The sequence below is a fragment of the Sapajus apella genome, unplaced genomic scaffold (genome assembly GCF_009761245.1).
Source record: "Sapajus apella isolate SASKATOON/1434 unplaced genomic scaffold, GSC_monkey_1.0 scaffold13, whole genome shotgun sequence".
NCBI lineage: Eukaryota > Metazoa > Chordata > Mammalia > Primates > Cebidae > Sapajus > Sapajus apella.
The window spans coordinates 34,736,437-34,745,952 of NW_022436953.1; the positions used below are offsets into that span (position 1 = coordinate 34,736,437).

General features: G+C 52.4%; 1 pseudogene; it reads left to right on the plus strand.

The window, feature by feature from the left end:
* The first annotated feature begins 4,224 nt into the window (after positions 1 to 4,224).
* On the plus strand, positions 4,225 to 6,272 carry LOC116554154 (annotated as a pseudogene).
* Positions 6,273 to 9,516: the final 3,244 nt, after the last annotated feature.

Below are 9,516 nucleotides of genomic sequence, written 5' to 3' on the forward strand. Positions count from 1 at the left end.
GTGTGGTGTGTGTGGTTTGTGGTGTGTGGTGTGTGTGGTTTTGGGGTGTGTGTGTGTGTTGTGTGGTGTGTGTGGTTTTGTGCTGTGGTGTGACCACACTCGCCAGGGATGTTGTACCTGCCGGGTTCCCTGTCCCTTCCCTGGGTGAATGGATTTGCCCACTTCTCTCCTCCTGAACACCCACAGCTTCTTCCGAGCCTTCTCCAAGGCTTCTGCTTTCTCCATGAGGAAGGGGTGCGGCAAACACGGGGCTCCTAGACCAGCAGTAGGCACCCCAGGGCACTCACCCCAGGGCACTCACCCCAGGGGCACTCACCCCAGGGACCCTCACCCCAGGGCACTCACCCCAGGGCACTCACCCCAGGGCACTCACCCCAGGGGCACTCACCGCAGGAGAACTCTCCCCAGGAGCACTCGCCCCCGTGGCACTCACCTTAGGAACCAGTTGTCCTGGCAGAGAAGGGGTCAGGCAATGTCACTGGCTTTCTAAGGAGACGGCCCAAGGGGCAGAAGACTTCCTTGTGGGCCCTGCCAGGAGAGGCGCTGCCACTTGCTGGAGGGACACAGACACCTGCCTTAGCAGGGAGGCACAGACAACTGCTGAGGGGGCCCAGATGCCTGCTGGGGGAGACACAGAAACCTGCCGTGGGGGCACAGACGCCTGCCGTGGGACACAGACGCCTGCCGTGGGGACACAGACGCCTGCCGTGGGGGCACAGACGCCTGCCGTGGGGACATAGACGCCTGCCGTGGGGGCACAGATGCCTGCCGTGGGACACACAGACGCCTGCCGTGGGGACACAGACGCCTGCCATGGGACACACAGACACCTGCCGTGGGACACAGACGACTGCCGTGGGGGCGCAGGCGCCTGCCATGGGACACAGACGCCTGCCGTGGGGGGCACAGACGCCTGCCGTGGGCACAGACGCCTGCCGTGGGGACAGACGCCTGCCGTGGAGGGCACAGACGCCTGCCGTAGGCACAGATGCCTGCTGTGGGGACACAGACGCCTGCCGTGGGCACAGACACCTGCCGTGGGCACAGACGCCTGCTGGGGAGGGACAGACACCTGCCGGGGGGCACAGAAACCTGCCGTGGGGCACAGACACCTACCGTGTGGGCACAGACACCTGCCAGGGGGCACCGACACCTGCTGGGGAGGGACAGACACCTGCTGCAGCCCACGCCTGAGTCAGGGTTTCCCGACTTAGTGTCTCCACTGCAGGCGCCCGCACTCCACATCCAGGCAGCCTCCGTGCCCTGCCCCAAGTCCCTGGGTGTCCACAGGGTCAACACTTCAGGAGCGCGGGCATTGCCCGGGTGCGCTCTCCATTCCCGAGGTCGTTTAGAGGCACTGGGTGATGCCGCCTCCGGGGAGGGTCCTGTCCTGCCGGGCTGAAGGAAGGTCTGCGCTGAGCCACTGCTCAGGCTCGGCCAGCAGCGGGCAGCAGAGGGCAGCCGCGTCCCGGTGGGGAGCCCCAGCGGAGGGTGCCGTGCGCAGGGCAGGGGTCTGCAGGTCTGGGGTCGGAGCGGGATCGCAGGACCGCGGTGTGTCTCGGGTTGTCGGTACCTTGACAGTAAGAGCTGGGCCCAGAAAGCGATTTCCCAGCTCTGCAAAGATTCACAGCAAGAGCAGGTCACCGTGTTCCGAGAGCTTTCATTTGTTTTCCTGTGACCTCATAACTCTTGATGGCAGGCAGGTCGGCAGAGCAAGAACTGTGACTTATCAGAGAGGCTGAAGATGCACGCAGGGTCCTCGGGTTACAGCCGGGCTGGGAACACCGTGACTCAGAATCCCAGTGCTCCAGCCCCGCCTGGCCGGGAGGGTGGGGGCCCTGCCCCAGCTCCACTCAGCTCTCTGTCCACCTTGCCACTGGTGGGCCGCCTGGGCCGATGCCTCTCCGATTGTACTCCCATCCACTGTGATTCCAAGGAGCCAGGGTCTTGGTCTTACACCTCAGGCTCACAGACACCCACGGAGACTTATTTTTAGAGCTCGGAGCACTTGAAGTGCTCCCTGAACCAGCACGCATGGGTGAAGTTGGAGAGGGCACATTCTAGAATCCCTTGTTTTCAGTTGGTTTTATAATGCCTTTGTTTGACTGTATTGACAGAAGACCCAGTAACGGGCCCCTGAGGATGAGTCACCCCACTTAATGGTGTACTGCCCCGATGGTGGCACTTCTCAGGAGGTGACCCAGTTGGGCAGACAGCAAAGCGCTGAGCACCATGTTGGTTTCCCTGGGAGAAGGCGGATCCGAGCTGCTGACGGAGAAGGGAAGAGACAAAGGCACATCTTGGGTCTCTGGGAGCCGAGGAGCCTTCCTTTCTAGAGCAAGCAGAAAGTCATCTTATCAATCAACTTGACACTTCCTCCCACGAGAAGGTGAGAACATTCACATTGCTAAGGAGGCTTTGATGTACAAAGATCTTTTTTCAACGTACAGAACTTTTAAGTTACTCAGATAAATGGGGGAAGACTTGACATTTATTGTGCATAATTTAAATTCAAATAGGCTCCTAGTGGAGGGAAATTACCAGACACATGTGCCTTCCATTCTATGCTTCTGCTGACATTTGGGCTCCCAAGTACCTTAGAGCTGCCCTGATTTTTATAATCTAGAGAACAAAACCGTATTTTGGAATATCATGAATCTAGTATTTTTATTTTTGAAATGAAGTTATACCCACCTGTGAATTATTTCTTAAAAAAAAAAAAAAAAAAAAAAACCCCCAGTCTGGGTGTCATGGCTCACGCCTATAATCCCAGCACTTTAGAAGGCTGAGGAGGGCAGATCACTTGAAGGCAAGAATTTAAGCCCAACCTGGGCAACATGGTGAGACCCTTTTCTACTAACAAGAGAAAAATTAGCCGGGTGTGGTGGCACACACCTGTAATCCCAGCTATTGGGGAGGATGTAACACAAGAATCACTTGAGCCCTGGAGGCAGAGGTTGCAATGAGCAGAGATTGTGCCACTGCTCTCCAGCCTGGGCAACAGAGCCAGACTCTGTCTTAAAAATAAATAAATAAATAGGATCACAGATCTAACTGCTCCTTGGCCTTTAGCTACGATACGTGTAAAATAGATCACAGACCTATACGTAAATGCAAAACTGGAAATCTCCCCCACGATTACACAGAAGAATATTTTAGTGACTTTTGGTTTGGAGGTGAGTTTTAGATATAACACCAAAAGCATAATCCATAAAAGAAAAATATGACAAGTTGTACTTCATTAAAATTAAATATTTCTGCTCTAAGAAAGACAGTGTTAAGAGAATGAAGGCTGGGCGCGGTGGCTCATGCCTGTAATCCCAGCACTTTGGGAAGCCAAGGCAGGTGGATCACAAGGTCAGAGATAGAGACCATCCTGGTGAACACGGTGAAACCCTATGTCTACTAAAAATACAAAAAATTAGCTGGGCATGGTGGCACGCACCTGTAATCCCAGCTACTCAGGAGGCTGAGTCAGGGAAAACTGCTTGAGCCCGGGAGGCAGAGGTTGCAGTGAGCCACGATTATGCCACTATACTCCAGCCTGGGTGACAGAGCAAGACTCCGACTCAAAGAAAAGAATGAAAAGAGAAGTCACATACTGGGGAAAAACTTGCAAAACACACACCTTATAAAATATTGTATCCAAAACATACAAAGAACTCTTAAAATGCAACCATAAGAACACAAACAGTCCAATTTTAAAATGGAAAAAAGATCTGAATCTTATAAATGAAGATATACACATATGAAAAGATACTGAACATCATACATCATTAAGTAATTGAAAATCAAAACAACAGGCTGGGCGCAGTAATCCCAGCACTTTGGAAGACCAAGGCAGGCGGATCTCTTGAGGCCAGGAGCTCAAGATCAGCCTGGCCAACACCGTGAAACTCCATCTCTGCTAAAAATACAAAAATTAGCTAGACGTGGTGGCACGTGCCTGTAGTCCCAGCTACTTGGGAGGCTGAGGCAGGATAATCACTTCAGGCCAGGAGTTCAAGGCTGCAAGAAGCTATGATTGTGCCACCACACTTCAGCCTGGGTGACAGAGCAAAACTCTGTCTCTAAAACAAAATAAAAATAATTCATTGAAAAAGTAAAAGCAATTAGGGTACTGTCTTGGTTTAAACCATCTCAACGGGGGTTGGGCCACGGCGGCAAGGCTGTCTCAGGCTGCCGTCCCGCCCCTCCGGTCCGCCGCCACTGCCTGGGGGTTGGTTGAGGCGGACGGCGGGGTCCAGGCCGGAGTGCGTCGTTCCCTCTGCGCTAGGGGAAGCGGGCAGTCAGAACATGGGTAAGAAGAGTCGAGTAAAAACTCAGAAATCCAGCAGTGGTGCTATGGCATCTGTGTCACCGAAGGAAACCTGACCAGTGAACTGTTGCAGAAATGCAGCAGTCCTGCGCCTGGCCCAGGAGAAGAGTGGGAAGAGTATGTGCAGATCCGGACTCTGGTTGAGAAAATACGGAAGAAGCAAAAAGGTCTGTCCATTACTTTTGATGGAAAAAGAGAAGATTACTTTCCTGATCTGATGAAATGGGCCTCTGAAAATGGGGCTTCTGTCAAGGGTTTTGAAATGGTTAACTTCAAAGAAGAGGGCTTTGCTTTGAGAGCAACAAGAGACATCAAGGCAGAAGAATTGTTCTTATGGGTTCCACGAAAATTACTAATGACTGTCGAATCTGCTAAAAATTCAGCGTTGGGGCCTTTATATTCTCAAGACCGAATCCTTGAAGCCATGGGAAACATCACACTGGTCTTTCGTTCGCTGTGTGAGCGAGCCAGCCCTAACTCCTTCTGGCAGCCCTACATTCAAACCCTGCCCAGTGAATACGACACTCCTCTCTACTTTGAAGAAGATGATTCGGTATCTTCAGTCCACACAAGCTATACATGATGTCTTCAGCCAGTATAAAAACACAGCTCAGCAGTATGCCTGCTTCTATAAGGTCATCCAGACCCATCTTCATGCCAACAAACTGCCCGTGAAGGATTCTTTCACTTTTGAGGACTACAGGTGGGCAGTCTCTTCTGATATGACGAGGCAAAACCAAATTCCCACCGAGGACGGTTCCCGGGTGACCCTGGCTCTGATCCCTTTATGGGACATGTGTAACCACACCAACGGCCTGATCACTACTGGTTACGACCTGGAAGATGACCGTCGTGTGTGGGGCTCTGCAGGATTTTCGGGCTGGAGAGCAGATTTACAACTTTTATGGCACTCCATCAAACGCAGAGTTTGTGATCCACAGTGGTTTTTTCTTTGACAATAACTCACATGACAGTGAAAATAAAGCTTGGAGTGAGTGAAAGGGACAGACTCTGCGCCATGAACACTGAGGCCTCGGCACCTGCCGGCATCCCCACTTCCGGCGTTTTTGCGTTGCATTTTTCGGAGCCGCCCATCTCTCTCAGCTTCTGGCTTTTCTCCGAGTATTCTGCATGACTGAAGAAGAATGGAAAGAACACCTGCTGGGAGACAATGCTGTTGATAGAATCTTCACCGTGGGGAACTCTGAATTTCCTGTTAGCTGGGACAATGAGGTCAAACTTTGGACACTTCTTGAAGATGGAGCTTTGCTTCTTTTAAAAACATATAGAACAACTATTGAGGAAGATAAATCCGTCTTGAAAAACCAGGATCTTTCTGTTCGTGCAAAAATGGCCATCAAATTGCGCTTAGGTGAGAAAGAGATTTTGGAAAAAGCAGTAAGGAGTGCAGCTGCCAACTGGGAATACTACCGCCAGCAGATGGAGGAGAAGGCTCCGCTTCCCAGATATGAAGAGAGTAACCTTGGGCTGTTGGAGAGCAGCGTGGGGGACTCGAGGCTCCCCATGGTCTTGTGAAATCTCGAGGAGGAGGCTGGAGTGCAGGATGCCTTGAACATCAGAGAGGCCATCAGCAAAGCAAAGGCCACAGAAAACGGGCTTGTAAACGGTGAAAACTCTATCCCTCATGGGACCAGGTCCAAAAAGGAAAATCTCAATCAAGAGGGAAGTCAAAGAGCAGTTGCAGATGCCAAAGGGTCTTCTTCAGACAGCACTGGCGCGGTGACGGAGCAGCGCCGAGGTGAAGCTGGGTCGGGGGTACCCAGTGGGGCAGGAGTTGACGGACGGTCCGTTCACATCGCTGTGTCTCCTTGTTAACATACTTCTTTTTGCAGAGAGGAAGATAATGTTTCTGCCGCTTTATATAAAAATGGTTTTTTTAAGTTATTTTAAAAATCTAGCTTCCCTTTTTGATTAAGATTGCCATCTTGCTTTTGGGCAAAACAAACAAGTTAACAGTAAGAAACGGGGAGGAGGCGCCTGTGGATCTGCAGACCCACTGTGGGCACAGGTGTTTGCTTCCTGGGGAAGAATCTGCAGACCCACTGTGGGCAAAGGTGTTTGCTTCCTGGGGAAGAATTCAGTTCCTCCCTCAGCTGTGCTTTTGTGGCCTGTCATCTTGACGACCAGAATGAAAGCTTGCTCTGCCTCCTGCCAGCCGGAGCTGGTGGCGGGACCCGGGTATTCAGCATCGAGGTGGGGAACTGCACAGCAGAAAACAGAATTGAAGTTGGGACACTGCAGAGTCTGGGTAAAATCTTTGGTTTTCCTCCTTAAAAAATAACACCCCATTACGAAAAGAAAAGGTAAGGTGGCAACCTTATTTTTAATCATTTAAATGTTGATGATAATCCTAATTATATAAAAATATATATATAAACACACATATATATATCTAGTGACTTCTAAGGATTTGTTTACTTTTGTGTTTTGTTTTACTGTATTAAGAACTTGTCCTTTCTCCTTGAATCACAGTAGGACGTGCATCATCCTCCTAATTTTAAATGTTGGCTCTGATTTTAAAGTGGTGCATTTGATTCCAGCCTTGGTAATGGAGAGTTTGCAAACACACAGCGGCCCACAGCTTCACGTGGTGGTGTGCAGTGTGAGGCAGCTCCCTGGCTTTCCTGGTTTTCACAACAAGCTAGAGATTTTCAAAGCTACACTTTTGAGTAAAAGCCCTTACTAAAAGAAAAAATGATGAAAAAAAAAAAAATCTCAACAACCTTTACCCTAGATTCATACCAGTGTCTTCGCAACTCTGAGTTCACGTGCGGGTTCCCTTGCCTGGAGTAACATCCCGGTATGCCTAAAATCCCAGACATGCTCTAAGATCCTGTCACCTCCCTCATGGGAAAAGTACCATCCACTCAGAAGTCATCACTGCCTTCTCCTTTGTTTGAAGCCATGTAAGTAAGTCTGTCGTGGTGGGATGATTGTACCGCAGGCTCATGTGTGCATGGAGGAGGTGGCATGCAGGTCCTTCCGATTCTTTCTGCAGCCATCCCTGGGGTCACTGTGCCCCTGCGTCACTCCTGCGCTCCCTGACGGGCCCAGGGCACTTGGGAGGCCTCAGGGAGCAGGCACTGAAGCAGCTCTCCACTGAACAAAGCAGGTATGCCCGCCTGTCTCAGCCGCAAACATCAGCGGCAACCATGGCGCCCTTCTACAACCTGGTCCACCTTCGGGTCCAGCCTACGCCCTGTCAGATCTGCATAAACACACAGGTTTAGGGTCCCTGTCCCTCTTTCCCTCTGTTGGTGTCTCGCAGGGGAGGGCTCTGGCTCCCCATCAGCAGGCGGCCATGCCGGCGTCTCTCAGACCCACACGTACCGTCCCAGCCCTTGGCCAACACCCTTCTTCACCCTCTGCCGGGGACCCCTCAAGGTGACCACAAGACCTCTTCAGGGCCTACACACTCACACACATACACAGAGACACACAGACAGAGACACACACATAGAGACAGAGACACAGTTACACACAAACACAGACAGAGATACACACAGACACAGACACACACAGAGACACGCACACAGAGACAAAGACACAGAGACAGGCACATACAAAGACACACGCAGAGACAGACACACACAGAGACAGACACACAGAGATGTGCACACAGACACATGCACAGAGACACATACAGAGACAGACACGCAGAGACAGAGACACACAGAAACAGAGACACACAGAGACAGACACACACAGACATAGAGACACACAGAGATACACACAGAGACAGAGATACAGAGAGACACACACACAGAGAGATATATAGACACACACAGTAGACACACTCACAGAGACAGGCACACTCACAGAGACAGGCACACGTCCCAACAGAGAAACATGTGGACACAGACACACACAGACACCCACAGACACCCTGAGTTCAGTCCTCACCCATACAGGGGAGCAGAAGCTCCTCCACGCCCCTCGGGGACACCATGGGGCAGCCTGGTGCCCTGCAGCTGTGTCCCCTTCCTGAGGAGGGGCAGGGGCCCCTGCCGAGGCCACTGCTTCAAGGCTCCTAAAGAGGCTGCGGGGTCCCCAGCCCCCACATTCTCCAACTTCCCTGGGGACACATGTTCACTCTCTGCGGCTGCTCTAGCTAGTTACCAAAATTCAGTGGCTCAAGACGGCACAGATGTTCTTGGATGATTCTGCAGAAAATCGAAGTAGCCTCAAGGGGCTGAAATCGGGGCTGGTGCCTGCTGGAGGCTCCAGGGGAGCAGCCAGCCCTCACCTCTCCCACCGTGGGGCTGCCTGCCTCCCTGCCGTGGCCAGCCCGCCAGCCTCCAGTTCTGAGTCGCCTCCCCTCCCTCTCCAGCCCTCCTGCCCACCCTGTGACTCCACCTGCCCACCAGGTCTCCCAGGATCCTCTCCGTCTCAAGACCCTTCATCAGTCACATCTGCTCAGCCCTGTGTTTCACAGGCCGCAGTCACAGGTCCTAGGGATTAGGACATGGACATCCTTGAGGGGCCTTTCTTCAGCCACCACAGGTGCCAGTATCCCCAGTCCCGCAGGGTGGGCTGCTTTTGGCAGGCTGGCTCCTCCTCCGAGGCCCCTCTAGCTGTCCTCTTGGGCATGTGCTCAGACATCCAACCCAGAGACACAGGGCCGGGAGCTGGCACAAAGGGCAAGGGGCCTCCCACATTTTTCTGTCTTACACCAGCTCATTATCTTGAACTGAACAGGAAGGCCTTCGAGAGTATGTCTTATACCTGGTTCTAAGCGAAGGGCCACACCCAGAATAGGAGCTGCTGTACCTGAAGGGAGGAGTCCAGGGAAAGGAAAGGGGACAGGGTTTGGTCCCCCACAAATCCAGTCCCCTCCAGCTACCTGGGAAAGGACCTCAGGAACTCATGCCTCTGCCTTTGCAATGTTAGCATCAAGGCCATGCTACCAGGCACTCTCGGCTTATCCTTCCACATGGGGGACAGGAACACCAAACACCAGGGAGGTGGGGTTCCTTCCCAGTGGGCTGGCCGTGGAGGGAAGCTGGGAACCAGAGAGAAGGGCTTGGCAGAAAATGCTGGGAGGCTGCTCCAAGGGCAACCTGGAGAAATTCAAGGGAATGGGAGCCTGGAGAGAGAGCAGAGCCTCCAGCAGCACGGAGAATAAGACTGGAAATCCTGGAAAGAGAGGGCCATTGGGAGGAAGGGCTAGGGAGTTC